Raw genomic sequence first — 17849 nt, 5'->3', positions numbered from 1 at the left:
TATTTTCTATAACATGCTATTTGAGATGTAGTTATTTTTAAAATAAACAAAAGCATTGTCCTTGTAATAATAATAATAATAATAAAAATATCTCAACATTACAGTATGAGGGGTTCAAATATTCAAGTAGTTAGTAGTTCTTGCCTTACTGCAACAGCTTCTGTGCTTTTGAAGTACTTGAAAACTTGGAGATGAACAATCTGGAAGTCAAGGCAAGTTTCCTTTACTCCCTTCTCCTGGCTTCACAGTTCTTCCTCCTTCCTAGCTCTCCCTCCCATACTCTCCCCATCCCCTGGAGAGCTAGTGTAGCTCTTTGAGCCAACAGGAAGCTGTTTACTGGTTTTGACCTGGGTCGCTCTCTTTCCAGAATATGCTTTTGTTTTCCCAAATCACTCATCATTTCGTTTTATTTTTATGCAGCACTTTTACATCCAAATGGTCATATGTCGATGTATAGACTTTAAATGTACAGAAATGACTTTCTTTACCTAGGAGAAGTTTAAAAAAAAATTCCAGTCTGACTAAGTATGTTTCTAGTCTAGACCAGTTCAAGTCTAGCTAAAGGAAATGCAGCTAGAATGGGGCTCTGGATACTTCACAGAATCACTGAATGGTTGAGGTTGGAAGGGACCTCTGGAGGTTATCTGGTCCAACCCCCCCTGCTCAAGCAAGGCCACCTAGAGCAGGTTGCCCAGGACCATGTCCAGACAGCTTTTGAATATCGCCAAGGAGGGAGACTCCACAACCTCTCTGGGCAACCTGTTCCAGTGTTCGGTCACTCTCACAGTAAAAAAAGTGTTTCCTGATGTTCACACGGAACCTCCTGTGTTTCACTTCGTGCCCATTGCCTCTTGTCCTGTCACTGGACACCACTGAAAAGTGCCTGGCTCCATCTTCTTTACACCCTCCCTTCAGGTATTTATATAGATTGATAAGATCCCCCCTGCTTAATTGTCTGGTATCTCTGGTGTCATCCCTATGCATGGGAAGGGATTGTGACACTGACTGTGGCAATAACTTGCTATCAGAAGGCAAGACACACTCCTGGAGTGTATCCTATCCTGAAGTGATGATTTTATTTGGGCAAGTAATCATAGCAGTAGCTGTCATCTGGTCTGCTGTATTTAATGCAAAAGAAATCCCTCAGAAACTTATCGTGAAATTTCAGATATAAAACAGTTTGGCAAAGAGACAAGTTCTAGTGTGATTTCTTAGACCATCTTTCCTGAAATTTTCTTTTTAAGTAATTTGAAAACACAGCAAAGGACAAGGTGGCTGCTTTGAAGAGCTACAGTAGTGTGCCATATTGCTATCTGTTCTTATTTATATAGGTTATTTGACCATGATAGTGAATTAAATGCTATTGTTTTCTGAGAATTATGTACAGTTAAAATGATACATCAAAATAGGATGAAGTGTTTTACAGCTACTAGTTACTTCTGTACATTAAGGGAAGATTGCCTGATTGCTTGCTTTAAGGTTGATAGAGAGGAAAGAACACTTTCACAACATGCTAAAAGTTTATGACAGTTTAAAGTAAGAACAAATGGATCTGGAAGTTTATGAATGAATGAATTATATGATGTATTCACTGGAAGATATAGCAGAAATTTAATAATAAGTTATTTGCTCATAGACATAACTTCTCTAAAAAAACCATTGTGGCAAAGCAGAAAAAATGGAAAGATTGTATCTGGTGATGTACATTAGCTCTCCCATACCTGACTTCATATTTTGATTTTAGTATACCAAGCACTCAAAACTGATTCAGCTACTTCCTTTGGGGGGGGGGGAAGCGCAACACTGAATTTTCTAAAAGCCCAAAAACAGTTCAGGGTTGAAATTTGACAGGGTGGAAAGTTGAAGGGTCGAAAGTTGACAGAGGACTGAGTATGAAAGTGTACTGGTTTTGGATGGGATAGAGTTAAATTTCTTCATAGTAGCTAGTATGGGGCTATGTTTTGGATTTGTGATGAAAACAGTGTTGATAACTGTCGTGGTTTAACCTGGCAGGCAGCCAAATACCACGCAGCCACTCACTCACTCCCCCCGCCCCCCAATGGGACGGGGAGAGAATCGGAAGGGTAAGAGTGAGAAAAACTCGTGGGTTGAGATAAAGACAGTTTAATAGAACAGAAAAGGGAGAATAATGATAATAAATAATGATAGAATATACAAAATGAGTGATGCACAATGCAATTGCTCACCACCCGCGCTGACCGATAACCAAGTAGCGATCAGTACTTCCTGGATCACGCCTACCATTCATATACTGAGCATGACGTCACATGGTATGGAATACCCCATTGGCCAGCTGGGCTGGCTGTCCTGATTATGTTCCCTCCCATCTTGTGTACCTAGCTCAGTCAGTAGGCACGGGAGCTGTCCTTGGACTAGGAGGGCACTTAGCAACAACTGAAAACATCAGTGTGTTATCAACATTCTCCTCGTACTAAATCCAAAACACAGCACTAGGAAGAAATTTAACCCTATCCCAGCCGAAACCAGGACAGTATCCACCCCTTATTCCATACCATTTACGTTATGCTTAGGTCTCACATTTTTCGATACCTTTCAATTAATCACCACTATCTTTTTTATATATATACATATATAATACATATACATACATATATACATATAATACATATACATACATATATACACATAAATATATATATAAATGTCTATTGAGTTCTTTTAGTCCACAACTTTGGGCTCCATCTGTCATAACAGTCTTTCAGGGCCAGAAGGATGGTGTGTGGTGTTGGGCTGTTGCATCCTGAAGCCAGTTCTCATTTCGGTACTGCTGCACTCGTTCAGTTCTATCATCGTTGCACTTTGCTCGGTTTCATCGGAGTTAGTTCATTCTTCATTAATCTGGGTGATTTTCACTGCTATACCATTGATAGCAACCATAGAAATAATGATATACAATATCATATAACAATTGACATCATAAAATTCAGTTCATTGGCTATTTTCACCCAAAATCAAATCCCCTTGAGGTACACACCGGACTTGCCCATCCTTTCGCATCACCCACCAAGTGCACCCAGGTCCTTGAGCAAAAGCAATCCCACGGATGGGTTTTCCCTTGCCAGAGGCAGGAGTAACCCAGACTGTCTTCCCCAGCATATTTCTTATGTGCACGACAGGGACTTTATCTCCATCTACAGTACGTAAAAGTCTTGATTGGGCAGGGCCAGCTCGATTAACAGACCCCCTAGTGTTGACTAACCAGGTGGCTTTTGCTAAATGTGTATCCCAATGCTTGAATGTCCCACCACCCATTGCCCTCAGTGTTGTCTTTAGCAGTCCATTGTATCGTTCGATTTTCCCGGAGGCTGGTGCGTGGTAGGGGATGTGATAGACCCACTCAATGCCGTGCTCTTTGGCCCAGGTGTCTATGAGGGTGTTTCGGAAATGAGTCCCGTTGTCTGACTCAATTCTTTCTGGGGTGCCATGTCGCCATAGGACTTGCTTTTCAAGGCCCAGGATGGTGTTCCGGGCAGTGGCATGGGGCACAGGGTATGTTTCTAGCCAGCCGGTGGTTGCTTCCACCATGGTGAGCACATAGCGCTTGCCGTGCCGGGTTTGTGGGAGTGTGATATAATCAATCTGCCAGGCCTCCCCATATTTGTATTTCAACCATCGTCCCCCATACCAAAGAGGCTTTACTCGCTTGGCTTGTTTGATTGCAGCGCACGTTTCACATTCGTGGATAACCTGTGCAATAGCGTCCATGGTTAAGTCCACCCCTCGATCACGAGCCCATCTGTATGTTGCATCTCTTCCTTGATGGCCTGAGGCATCATGGGCCCACCGAGCTATAAATAATTCACCCTTATGTTGCCAGTCCAGATCCACCTGAGCCACTTCAATCTTAGCAGCCTGATCCACCTGCTGGTTGTTTTGATGTTCTTCAGTGGCCCGACTCTTGGGTACGTGAGCATCTACGTGACGTACTTTTACAGTCAGGTTCTCTACTCGGGCAGCAATATCTTGCCACAACATGGCAGCCCAGATGGGTTTACCTCTGCGCTGCCAGTTGTTCTGCTTCCACTGCTGCAACCACCCCCACAGGGCATTTGCCACCATCCATGAGTCAGTATAGAGATAAAGTACTGGCCATTTTTCTCGTTCAGCAATGTCCAAGGCCAGCTGGATGGCTTTCACCTCTGCAAACTGGCTCGATTCACCTTCTCCTTCAGCAGTTTCTGCAACTTGGCGTATAGGACTCCATACAGCAGCTTTCCATCTCCGATGTTTTCCCACAAGGCGACAGGACCCATCAGTGAACAGGGCATATTGCTTCTCGTTTTCTGGTAGTTTATTATACAGTGGGGCTTCTTCAGCACGCGTCACCTCCTCCTCTGTGGTTATGCCAAAATCTTTGCCTTCTGGCCAGTTCGTGATCACCTCCAAGATTCCTGGGCGACTGGGGTTTCCTATTCGGGCCCGTTGTGTGATCAGCGCGACCCACTTACTCCACGTAGCATCGGTTGCATGATGTGTAGAGGGGCCCCTCCCTTTGAACATCCAGCCCAGCACCGGCAGTCGGGGTGCCAGGAGGAGCTGTGCTTCAGTGCCAACCACTTCCGAAGCAGCTCGAATCCCTTCATATGCTGCCAATATCTCCTTCTCAGTTGGAGTGTAGCGGGCCTCGGATCCTCTGTATCCCCGACTCCAGAACCCTAAGGGTCGACCTCGAGTCTCCCCTGGTGCTTTCTGCCAGAGGCTCCAGGTAGGACCATTCTCCCCGGCTGCGGTGTAGAGCACATTCTTCACATCTTGTCCTGCCCGGACTGGCCCAAGCGCTACTGCATGAACTATCTCCTGTTTAATTTGTTCAAAGGCTTGTTGTTGCTCAGGGCCCCATCTGAAGTCGTTCTTCTTCCTGGTCACGTGATAGAGAGGGCTTACGATCTGACTGTAATTTGGAATATGCATTCTCCAAAAACCCACAACGCCTAAGAAAGCTTGTGTTTCCTTTTTGCTAGCTGGTGGGGACATGGCTGTTATTTTGTTGATCACATCCATTGGGATCTGACGACGTCCATCTTGCCATTTTATTCCTAAAAACTGGATCTCCTGTGCAGGTCCCTTGACCTTACTTTGTTTTATGGCAAAACCGGCTTTCAGAAGGATTTGAATTATTCTCTCCCCTTTCTCAAAAACTTCTTCTGCTGTGTTGCCCCACACGATGATGTCGTCAATGTATTGCAGGTGTTCTGGAGCCTCACCCTGTTCCAGTGCGGTGTGGATCAGTCCATGGACAATGGTAGGGCTGTGTTTCCACCCCTGGGGCAGTCGGTTCCAGGTGTACTGGACGCCCCTCCAAGTGAAAGCAAACTGTGGCCTGCACTCTGCTGCCAAAGGGATGGAGAAGAAGGCATTAGCAATGTCAATGGTGGCGTACCACTTGGCTGCCTTCGACTCCAGTTCGTATTGAAGTTCTAGCATGTCCGGCATGGCAGCACTCAGTGGCGGCGTCACTTCGTTCAGGCCACGGTAGTCTACTGTTAGTCTCCACTCTCCATTGGACTTTCGCACTGGCCATATGGGACTGTTGAAGGGTGAGCGAGTCTTGCTGATCACTCCTTGGCTCTCCAGTCGACAAATCAGCTCATGGATGGGGATCAGGGAATCTCGGTTGGTGCGGTATTGTCGCCGATGCACTGTTGTGGTAGCGATTGGTACCTGTTGTTTTTCAACCCTCAACAACCCCACAACATAAGAGTCCTCTGAGAGACCTGGCAAGGTGGACAGCTGTTTAATTTCCTCCATCTCCAGGGCAGCTATACCAAAAGCCCACCGATACCCTTTTGGGTCCTTAAAATACCCTTTCCTGAGGTAGTCTATGCCAAGGATGCACGGAGCCTCTGGGCCAGTCACAATGGGGTGCTTCTGCCACTCCTTCCCGGTTAGGCTCACTTCGGCCTCCAACACAGTTAACTCTTGGGATCCCCCTGTCACTCCAGAAATTCAAATGGGTTCTGCCCCTTTATAGTTTGATGGCATTAGGGTACGCTGTGCACCAGTGTCTACGAGAGCCTTATACTCCTGTGGCTCTGATGTGCCAGGCCATCGAATCCACACAGTCCAGTAAACCCGGTTGTCCCTTTCCTCCACCTGGCCGGAGGCAGGGCCCCTCTAGTTCTGGTCATAGTATCCGCTTCTCACTTCTTGCAAACATGAGTCAAGAATTCCTTCATTACAGTCCAAAGTAAGATCAGCCCTTCTACTCTGTCTGGGGAACTGTTCACTGGAAACTGGACTGTCGTGAGACAGGTTTTTCCTGACAACTGGAGCAGCATTTTTCCTGGGAGAACCCCCTTGTGTGATTGTTTTTCCTTGCAACTCACGTACCCGTGCCTCTAGGATGAAGGTAGGTTTTCCATCCCACTGCCTCATGTCCTCTCCGTGGTCACGCAGGTAAAACCACAGGGTGCCCCGTGGTGTGTACTTTCGATATCCTCTCTCTTGAGGAGTAAAACGCTGACTCCTAATGGCTGAGATACTGGTCCGTACAGGTGGAGAATAGGACCTATTCTCTTTGAGTTGCTGGACCTCTCGGGACAGTTTCTCTACAGCCGAGACAAGGGAGGAGGAGATAGTTTCTTCAAAATCCCGAAGTCTGCTAACCACCTCATCCACCGTTGGTGCTTCTTCCTCTTTCCAGCACAGTACTGCCAACGAACTGGCATACGATGCTGGTGCGCTCCGTACCAACTTCCGCCACATGGGTCGCGTGCACTGGACGTCATCTGGATCTTTGGGCGTTTGGTCGTCGTTCAGGTCACTATAAACCACCTCCAGCACGCCTAATTCTCTCAGGTACTGGATACCTCTCTCCATAGTGGTCCATTTGCCTAGGCGATATATAACATCTTCCTTGAAGGGATACCTTTCCTTCACACCTGACAGCAGTCGCCTCCAGAGGCTGAGGACCTGTGTCCCTTTTCCAATTGCTTTGTCAATGCCTCCTTCCCTAGCAAGGGATCCCAGCTGTTTGGCTTCCTTCCCCTCCAATTCCAGGCTACTGGCCCCATTATCCCAGCATCGGAGCAGCCAGGTAACAATGTGCTCGCCTGGACGACGGCTGAAATCTTTCCGCATATCTCGCAGCTCACTCAGGGATAGGGATCGGGTGGTTTCCGTCTCGTTTATGAGTTCTTCCTCTTCCTCCTCCCCTCCTCGTGATGGCCCTGCTCTTTCATCATCCCTTTCTAAACGACCTGATCTCCGCTTCCAAGATTTCCTCTTCTGTACAGGGGCAACGGATACCAGCAAGGGTTGGTCCTCTGGTTCAGCTGTAGTGCCTGTTGCTGGGGTTTGGGTAGCTGCAGTGCTTGTCATGGGGGTTGGAGTAACTGTAGTGCCTGTTGCCGGAGCTTGAGTGGCTGCAGTGCCTGTTGCGGTGGTTGGAGAAGCTATGGTGACTGTTGCCGGGGTTTGAGTAGCCACAGGGGTTGTCATGGGGGTTGGAGTAGCCGCAGTGCCTGTCGTGGGGTTTTGAGTAGCCACCGTGTCTGTAGCCGCCCCCGAGACTCGCCGCTCCGCCCGCCCTGATGAGGCACTGCTGCTTGCCCTCCCTCTTTTCTTGTTCCTGAGGGTTGATCTCTGGACAGTATTCCTGAAGAGTTGTTTAACCCTAAACAAGGCCTGAACCACATTCAGGAGACATAGCAATATGAACATGCTTGTTTGAGCATCCCAAGGATATTCAAAATTCTCAGGGAATATTGTGGACATCTTTGTGAAGAGGATAGAAGAAAAAGGAGTTTCTGACGATATGGAAGGGAAGATGAACAAGTGGGAGAGAGTGTCCCATCCCGTCTCCCCCTTAAATTCATTCTCCGAGGAGAAACAAGTGCAATTACCAATAATTTCTAAGAGGTGGTTCCCGAGGTACAGAAATGACGGCAGTGCCGAGTACAGATACCAGATTAGACTTACGACCAATGATTTTATCACCTCATAAAACAGCAACAAAATGATAATCTTGGCCCAGTTCCGAATAATGATAAACAGCACAAAAGGGAACATATACTGCAAGCAAGGTATTACATGACCCAACATTGAGAGCCAGCCCCACAACTTTGACAGCCAATACATCAACATTGTGACCAATCAATATAATGGATGCTTATAACAATTTTGCCTTAACACACTTTGGTCAGATCTATCGTTATCTCAACCCTTCGTGCCCCACGTTGGGCGCCAAAAAGGACTGTCGTGGTTTAACCTGGCAGGCAGCCAAATACCACGCAGCCGCTCACTCACTCCCCCCGCCCCCCAATGGGACGGGGAGAGAATCGGAAGGGTAAGAGTGAGAAAAACTCGTGGGTTGAGATAAAGACAGTTTAATAGAACAGAAAAGGGAGAATAATGGTAATAAATAATGATAGAATATACAAAATGAGTGATGCACAATGCAATTGCTCACCACCCGCGCTGACCGATAACCAAGTAGCGATCAGTACTTCCTGGATCACGCCTACCCTTCATATACTGAGCATGACGTCACATGGTATGGAATACCCCATTGGCCAGCTGGGCTGGCTGTCCTGATTATGTTCCCTCCCATCTTGTGTACCTAGCTCAGTCAGTAGGCATGGGAGCTGTCCTTGGACTAGGAGGGCACTTAGCAACAACTGAAAACATCAGTGTGTTATCAACATTCTCCTCGTACTAAATCCAAAACACAGCACTAGGAAGAAATTTAACCCTATCCCAGCCGAAACCAGGACAATAACTCACCAATGTTTTAGTTACTGCTGAGCAGTGCTTACACAGCGTTTAAGCCTTTTCTGCTCCTCATGCTGCCCTGCTAGCCAGTAGGTTGGAGGTGCACAAGAAGCTGGGAGGGGACACAGTTGGGACAGCTTACCCCAACTGACCAAAGGGATATTCCATACCATATGATGTCATGCTCAGCATATAAAACTCGGGGGGAGGTTGGTGGGGGGGCTGCTGTTCAGCAACTGGTTGGGCATCCATTGGTTGGTGGTGAGCAATTGTTTTCATTTGTATCACTTGTCTTTCTTGGGTTTTATTTTCGTCTCTCTTTGTTATTTTTTTTCTCTCTTTTCCTTCCAATTTTTAAATTGTTATTATTTCTTAATTATTAAACTGTTTTTATCTCAACCCATGAGTTTCTTTCTCACTTTTACCCTTCCAATTCTCCCCCCTTCCCACCGGGGGTGGGAGTGAGCGAGCGGCTGTGTGGTGCTTAATTGCCGGCCGGGGTTAAACCACAACAGAAAGAATTGCTAAAGTGTGTAAATGCTTCATGAGCCTTATGTTAAGAAACTGTCCAGTGCTTTAAGAATTTGAAAGAATGAAGATTTAAAGATAAAATGTGTGGAATTTATTATGTCATTCTTGGTGCAGAAATGGAAATAATATTTCCTTTTTTAAAACAGACATGAACAGAGCATGGAGACCTGCAAATACTGATTATGTTGAGGCAGAGCTTCAAACTAAAAGTCAGTCTCCACTGGTTATATATGGAGTTTTATGAATAAACCAAGAAAAGATTTAAGTGTAATAAGTATCTTTTAGAATATAATCAATTAGTATAGAATGTAATAATTTAAAAACTCTCAATAACTGATTGCATATTCAAGGGCAGTAGAAATTCAGACTTAGGAGGAAAAATACAGGATATGCTAATAGAATTCCCCTAAAGGCCCTCTGAAAAAAAGTTTTCCTATTCCTTCATGTACATTAGACTGTTCTCATTTTTAAATCAGCCTTATCTGAGTGTATTTCACCACGATCAAGTATTTACAGCCATTAGCTATGCATTATCCTCTCCTCCCTCCTTATTCTACAACAATTTCATTACACTATTATTTGAACATGAAGATGCAGCTTTTGAACATTTGAATGTATGGACTGATTTCTGGTCCTACCGGTTCCTCCTGTTCTTGATCACTTGCAGTAAGAATTTTGATCCCTAGGAAAGAATTGCAGGGAAATGCTGTTATGTCTGTTTAAAGATCAGGAAAAGGAAGAATTAGAGACATTTTCCTATTGCCTGATTTGTTTCAGTGTAAGAGCCAGAAGCAAAACCCATATCTTGGAAACACCAAATAATCTTGAAGGAATCTCATTAGAACAGATTCCTTTTACAGTCCCAAGATGTTGATGCTATTTGTCATCTCTGCTTGGTTAGGACTTGAGCTTGTAATCCTTAATCACATTTTAAAATTTCCTTTGCAAATAGCTCTGTCAAAATCTACAAATGCTTTTATAAAAGTATGAACTGTGAGATGAGCTCTATAAATTATAAACTGTTGTGTTGTTATGCAACAGTGATGTGGGCAGCCATAAAGGTGATCTGGTTAGAAGGGGAAAATTACTGACAGAGAAAATGCCTGCCAGCCTGGGAACTGCGAACCTGGAAACTAGGCCTGTGAACCAGAAGCATCTTTGAAAAGTGCAGCTGGCATCTTTGAAGTACAGCTGGGTACCTAAAAAAAGGAGACATCCTGAGATACCATCGATAAGCACAAAAACAAGGAACTGTAACAGAAACTTATCATGTGAAAAGGTGAAAAATAGTCTCGAAAAAGGGGAAAATATCCTGAGAAAGTAAGAACTGGTAATTGTCATTGCCTTTTAAAACTGCAAGAACAGGAAAACAGTCTGGGAAAATAAAAATTGGTCTAAAAGAACAGAAAACATCATCATCTATTGGCTGTTCTAGGTGAAAAATAGAAATTAACAGCATCTATTGGCTGCTCAAAGTGGTGGTCTCCTATGCCCTTTTATGCCTCTATGATAAAAAAAGGACTTAATTCTAACCCAAAATGAAGCTTCTCTCTCTGAGAACTTCCCATGCTCCACGTACTTTTCCTTTCCTAAACAGGCCAAATTCCACATAAACTTTCTACGAGCTCTTGGACTCTCACCAGGGATACCTGGCTGACTCCAGACTCTGTGATGTGGATCATCTTTGAAGTGAGACTCTGTCTGTTATCTTATTGGTCCCCCTCTGGGCCCACTTCTGGGGTCGGTTCGGTGTGTCCTCCCACCTTTGGTATGGTTGGGTCCCCCTCTGGGATCAGTTTGTCCTCCCCTTTGGTATGGTTTGGCCCCTTCTGAAATCTGTCTAGTTCGCTTGATACTGGTATTATTATATATCCATATAAGTAATCTATCATAAGTATATCTGCTGTTATATTTTTGATAAGTTTGCTTCACTAATGATAAGTTTGTAATAGTATATACCTACTTGGTTGTTGCTGTTATTGGTTGTTGCTATAATATTGATAGTTTCTATTGATTGCTGCTATACTATTGATTGATAGTATATTATTTATTGCTGATAGCAATTTGTAATAGCTTGATATATATATATTCACTTTATTAATCATAGATATACTTGCTAGTGGTGATTTTTGTGGTAATATATATACTAGTGGTGATTTTTGCGGTATTATACTTGCTAGTGGTGATTTTTGTAGTAGTGTATTTGCTAGTGGTGATTTGTGTGGCATTTGTGGTAATCTGTAATAAAGTAGAGAAATTTAGAAGACAAAGCCTCCGTGTCCTTGTGTACTACAGACTCCTACGAACCCACAGTCTTGATCTCTACACACCCGCAGGCTGGGTAACCCTTCAGGTCATGACAAACAGCTGAAACATGGTTTGATTTTACCTCTATATATGCTTACTAAGTCACTTTTGGATGCATTTTCCTGTGCCTGGACTTCTGCTGCTGCTGCATCAGCCCCCTTTTTAGCATCACTCCACAGACACAATCTGAAGTGTTTCTTCACAGAAGAACTATGCTTTGAAACAATTAAGAAAGCTATAGAAAATAGAGATGAAGGGAGATTCATTTTCCTTTTATTTCTCTTCTATTCAAAACTCCTTTTTTCCTTATCATGGAAGCATCACAAGTTGTCTCAGAATCATACCTGCACCAAGCAGCAAGCTCTCTAAGGCAGGCATTTTGTGTTTTCTTGTGTTCAGATGTTTTTTTCTGGTTTTTAACTTTTGCCCAGTCTCTTCTCTCTTTCTATAATAAATCCCAGCCTCCAGTTTTCCGATTTCTCTACCCCAGCATTTGATCCCCTTCTAACTTTTTGCCCAATGTTTCTTTTATTTTGTTGGTTTCAGTTGTGCCATTTTATTGACTCTGAGCTATGATGTCTGCCTACCTCTGCATGTAATCTAAATTTCCCATCCACTTACTCTTGAATGTTTCTCCCATTTCCTGGTCTCTCCGTTTCTAATTGCCCGGCTGTAGTGATCCTGATCGGGAGACCACTGTACATCGAGGAGTTAGTGATCCACATAACCGTTAACCTGAGTAGGCCCAGGCCTGTGCTGCACGTACAGCTTGGCTTTCAGGCCTGTGTTGTGCCGCACAAATTCCTTGGACGCAGGATGAAGTCAACCAGCTCATTGTAACAGAGGAGCCTGCAGGCAGCTCCCACTTGGTACCAGCGATTAAGCCACCTGCGTGTCCTTGTCTTTATCTAAAAGTGCAGCAAGAAGTTCTCATGAGAATATCCTCTATGAATAGATTTGTTTTCTTATAAGGAAATTATATAATAGCTCAAATGACCAAAAGGGAGAGCTTCTCTCCACAGGCAGGATCTGCTCTGTGCAGCGTGCTGTGGGAAAATCCATCCGGGCTCCATCTGATGCTACATGAATGTGGGGTGCCCAGCATCTGAAGGGGCATAAGATTTACTTGCTATCTATATTCCTCTTCTTATTCTGTCTTATTAAAGCAGTTATCTTATTAAGTTATTTGTTGTCAGGTCTTTCTTATTGAGATCCAGAAAGAACCCTGCACCGTCTTTCTCTCCTCACCCTGCCCCCCCACCCCAGTTCAGAACAGCTTGCTCAGAACAAAAATAAACAGTTTATACAGCTTCTGAAAAACAGGATTATAAATTTATTTCTACTCTAAATTGCATTTCTTTGCCTATTACACAAACACACATTATAGAGTGAAACAATTTTGTAATCTCTCTGCTAAATGCTCTTTGACATACACTGCTAGCAGCATTCTTGCTGTGGGAAGCCACAAAACTGCTATTAATGCATGATCCTGATTCATGTTATACAAAGACATCACCTATTTTATCGAATTACCCGATGTTTAACATGCACAATTAGCAGTTAATTTTCATACAATTTCTGTTTAGATCTCCTTCTCCTCAGGTATAGTATCACCATAAAAAAGCACCAAGATCCTCTGGATGCATATCTTCTGTTACTTGTTTTTCCATCTTTCTGCCTTTTCACTGTAATTTGTACCAACTCACTCAAACAAGCACACACCCTTTCAGTTTACACAGCCCCATGCATGCAATTATATATTCAGAAGCCAGACAAAACAAAACCAAGCAGGGGGATGTTTGGAAGCACAGCTAAGATATAAATTGAAGTATGAACCCCCAGTTATTTGGGGATACATTAATTATTTTGGAGATTCGGAAGAATCTAGTCTCCATCCCAAGGTGTAGTCTCTGACACTGTAACTAGTCAAATGAAGAACCAATGTTTTGGGTAGGTGATCAGTTGATCATTTTACAAAAAAATAAGGTGTTGGCTACTGCCAAAAGCACACTAGTGTGTTGGAGGGACCAAAGTGCTTCACTGCTGTTTCTATTCTAATTCTGTCATATTGCATACAGCCCAGTCTTTAAATGCATTTAACACATCAGATTTAGCCTCAAAGTATACCTAAATAGCTCTTATATCTGATAAAGAAATCATACCCAATTTCATTTTCCCTACTTAAAAAAAAAAAGAATCTGTGGAATGGTATTTCTGGATTTGTAGAATATAATCATACCCTATATCATCCTCTTTAAAAGATGGAACAGCATGTGCTACAACATATAACGCAACATAGATTGGATGTACATTTATTGCATGTGTATAAACCACAAATTTATTGGAAAAATCTCATCTGGCAAAATAATAAGCAGAGCAATGAGCATGTTCTTTTAAAAAATACAACATTGAAAATATAAATCAAAATCAGTGAGAGATTTCCTTATTTTATAGTAAAGCTGACTTAAAATATAGTGTGAGAGATTGAAGTTTCTGTCCCTTGGCACAGAGGATATCCAGTGGGTTAGAATTATGTTTTCTTTAAAAAATACTAGTATGACTTACAGTATCTTTCAAACCTTAACTCTGATTTGTTTTATTCATGCTTAAAGATAATCTTACTAATTATAAAAAGTAATAGTGATACCTATTAGGTTTAATGTTGAAAGCATTGCAATAGAAACATATATATTGTTCTCCAAAATCTTTTGGCAGTTCAGATTGTGACTGTACAAACTCCTCTGTAGCATTCCTTCCCTAACACATAGCCAGAATTAGCCATTGGCCATAATGCATTTTCTGTTTCACTAAAACATGGCCTTGAAGATCCCGGGTATTCACCATTCTTCCTCTGTCACCTTGAAAATCTTTAGCACAGATTTGATTCCTTCCTGCATTGTAGCATCCTGCTCCAGAGTGGCTGACCAGGCATTTTGAATGGGACGACCAGGAGCCAGCTCTTGGAGGCTAGCCTTGGGTGTAGAGAGTTTCAACCCACTTTCTTTGTATTGCTGGAGTTGGCCAGCCAATTCATCCACCATTTGTTCCTCTCCTTCTTTCCAGGTCATTATTGCCAATGAGTTTGCATGTGATGCTGGTGCGCTCCGTACAAACTTCCGCCACATGGGTCGGGTGCATTTGACTTCATCTGGGTCTTTGGATAACTGCTCGTTGTCCAGGTCACTATAAACCACCTCCAGCACACCTAATTCCCTCAGGTACCGGATACCTCTTTCCATAGTGGTCCATTTGCTTGGGCGATATATAATATCTTCCTTGAAGGGATACCTTTCCTTCACGCCTGACAGCAGTCGCCTCCAGAGGCTGAGGACTTGTGCCCCTTTTCCAATCGCTTTGTCAATGTCCCCTTCCCTAGAAAGGGATCCCAGCTGCTTGGCTTCCCTACCCTCTAATTCCAGGCTACTGGCCCCATTGTCCCAGCATCGGAGCAGCCAGGTGACAATGCGCTCGCCTGGACAAGGACTGAAATCTTTTCGCATATCTCGCAGCTCGTTCAGAGATAGGGATCGGGTGGTTGCCATCTCATTTGCGGGTTCTGCCTCCTCCTCCTCCTGTTCTTGTGATGGCCCTGGTTCATCTTCATCCCTTACTAAATGAGCTGATTTTCTTGTGTATTTTCTTTTTTGTATAGGGGCGACTGATACCGGCACGGCTTGGTTCTCCGGTTCAGCTGCAGTACCTGTTACGGGGGTTGGAGTTTCCGCAGTGCCTGTCGCAGGGGTTGGAGTAGCTGCAGTGACTGTCTTTTTATCATCAGGTCCACAGACCACCTCTTCCCCTTGAGGGTTCTGAATAGTGTTGAGCAGGGCTCGGTAGGCATAGGCCAGGCCCCAGCATGTTGCAGTGATTTGTGTCTCTCTGGAGTTGCCAGGGTGACAGCATACTTTTTCCAAATATTCTACTAATTTTTCAGGATTCTGCACTTGTTCAGGGGTGAAGTTCCAAAACATTGGAGGTGACCACTGTCCTAGGCACTTGCCCATACTATCCCACTCACCCTGCCACTCATAACTATCCAGCCTTGGGGCAGATCTCTGGATGATATTCTTAAATTGCTTATTAACCTTGGACAAAACCGAAACAGTATTCCCAAGAAATACCAACAGAAGTATCTTAACTACCCAAGGATGTTCAAGATACTGAAGAGTTATTGTAATGAAGGAGGAAACATCATAGAGGAAGGTAGTGAAGGTGTCATTCTGTATTTCCTCCATAAAAAACCTCTCAGAGGAAGAGGTATAATTGCTAATTGTCTCCATGAGGTGGTACCCGAAGTACAGTAACGGCTTCAGTGCAAAACCCAAATACCAGATTAAGCTCAAAGCCAGTGTTTTAATAACAAATCTCCCAGGCAAAACATCATTAATCACCGCAGAGCACAGCAGACTGCAAAACCCAACACCAATCTTTAACAGCAAAAACAAGAGCATGGTGCAGATCAGATAAACTAATATTGAGAACAGATGAATCAATATTGTGACCAGCAACTGTTAACAGATATAAATTCCTTAATATGCTCTAGTTAGTGTTGTTACCTCAAACCCTTCGAGCTCCACGTTGGGCACCAAAAAGGACTGTCGTGGTTTAACCCTAGCCAGCAACTAAACACCACACAGCCACTCACTCACTCCCTCCGCCCCGGTGGGATGGGGGAGAGAATTGGGAGAGTAAAAGTGAGAAAACTCGTGGATTGAGATAAGAACAGTTTAATAACTGAAATAAAGTAAAATATTAGTAGTAGTAATAATAATAATCATCATCATAAAAGAATATACAAAGCAAGTGATGCACGATGCAATTGCTCACCACCCGCTGACCGATGCCCAGCCAGTCCCCAAGCAGCAGTCACTGTCCCCTGGCCAACTCCCCCTAGCTTATATACTGAGCATGACGTCATATGGTATGGAATATCCCTTTGGTCAGTTGGGGTCAGCTGTCCCAGCTGTGTCCCCTCCCAACTTCTTGTGCACCCCCAGCCTACTCGCTGGTCGGGTGGTGTGAGAAGCAGAAAAGGCCTCGACTCTGTGTAAGCACTGTTCAGCAATAGTTAAAACATCCCTATGCTATCAACACTGTTTTCATCACAAATCCACCCATACAAGCTACTATGAAGAAAATTAACTTCATCCCAGCCAAACCCAGTAGACTTTTATATTTCCAAAAACTATTTTAAATCATTACCTACAAGTCATGTGGCACCAATCATGTGTAAAACAAAAACAAAAAGCAACACTGTACAAAGTCTGTCCGAGCTAACCAGACCAGCATTTACCATAATGCAGAACCAGAAAACCTTGGAAAATGGAGCAACCCATGAACTGAATCCAACATTTAGCCAGTACCAAGATAATAATTTTAAAAGGAGCGATCTCATTCTTATGTCTAATCAGATCAATACATTCAATAAATAGATGACCACTAAAGCTGATCCTTGGTCAGAAGCCTGGACAAAGTTCAAGATAATATAAAACCTGTTTAAGCTGAGGTCAGTGTCTAGATCCAACAAGGGGACCATGCTGGACTGAAACCAGGGGTCTGGGAAAAATTAAGTCATAATTTGGTTAAATGTTTTAATTCCCTTCCCATAACACAACAGGGATCCCAATGAAAAGCCTTTCCTTGAGTTATAGGATGTGATGGCACCAACAGGGCTTGGTCCTGTGAATTGAATCTTAATCAAAATTTCTTTTTCAAGTAAAATAACATCAGTCATTACAGAAGATTAAAATGTTAGTCGTCAAAGAAAGGAATCTGCAGTCATTTTTTTTGGGGGGGAGAATGAGAAACAAAAAAATTTTTATCATGAGAAATACTGATTGTTCTCAACTTTCTAAAAATCGATCAGCAAGGTCAACGACCTAAGGATAAGGAAACACATATGGCATCAGCCTGCATCCCATAATGGTCTTACGGGAAGCTGTAAGATCCCCCACAACCATGGGCAAAGGGAGCACCGTCATCTGCCCTCTTTGTGTGATACTGATCTCGAAATACAGTTTGCGATTCATGGGCCTATTGGCCAGTTCTTCTGGTTTGCATGTTTTTGGGGGGAACCCCTTAGGGTCTTTTTCTTATTGTCCCCATGCACACGTTCTTCTGAAGTTGGCATTTTGTTCTGGTTTTCCATTTTCGCAGACAGCGTTGCCTGTGTCTTGCAGCACCGTGCAAAGCTCAAAGTCTGCCCCAATAATACTGCATGGTTACTGAGTCGCTTTAATCCAATATACATACATCCA

This window comes from Calonectris borealis, chromosome W (genome assembly GCF_964195595.1).
Source record: "Calonectris borealis chromosome W, bCalBor7.hap1.2, whole genome shotgun sequence".
Classification (NCBI taxonomy): Eukaryota; Metazoa; Chordata; class Aves; order Procellariiformes; family Procellariidae; genus Calonectris; species Calonectris borealis.
This window is presented reverse-complemented; position numbering follows the sequence as displayed.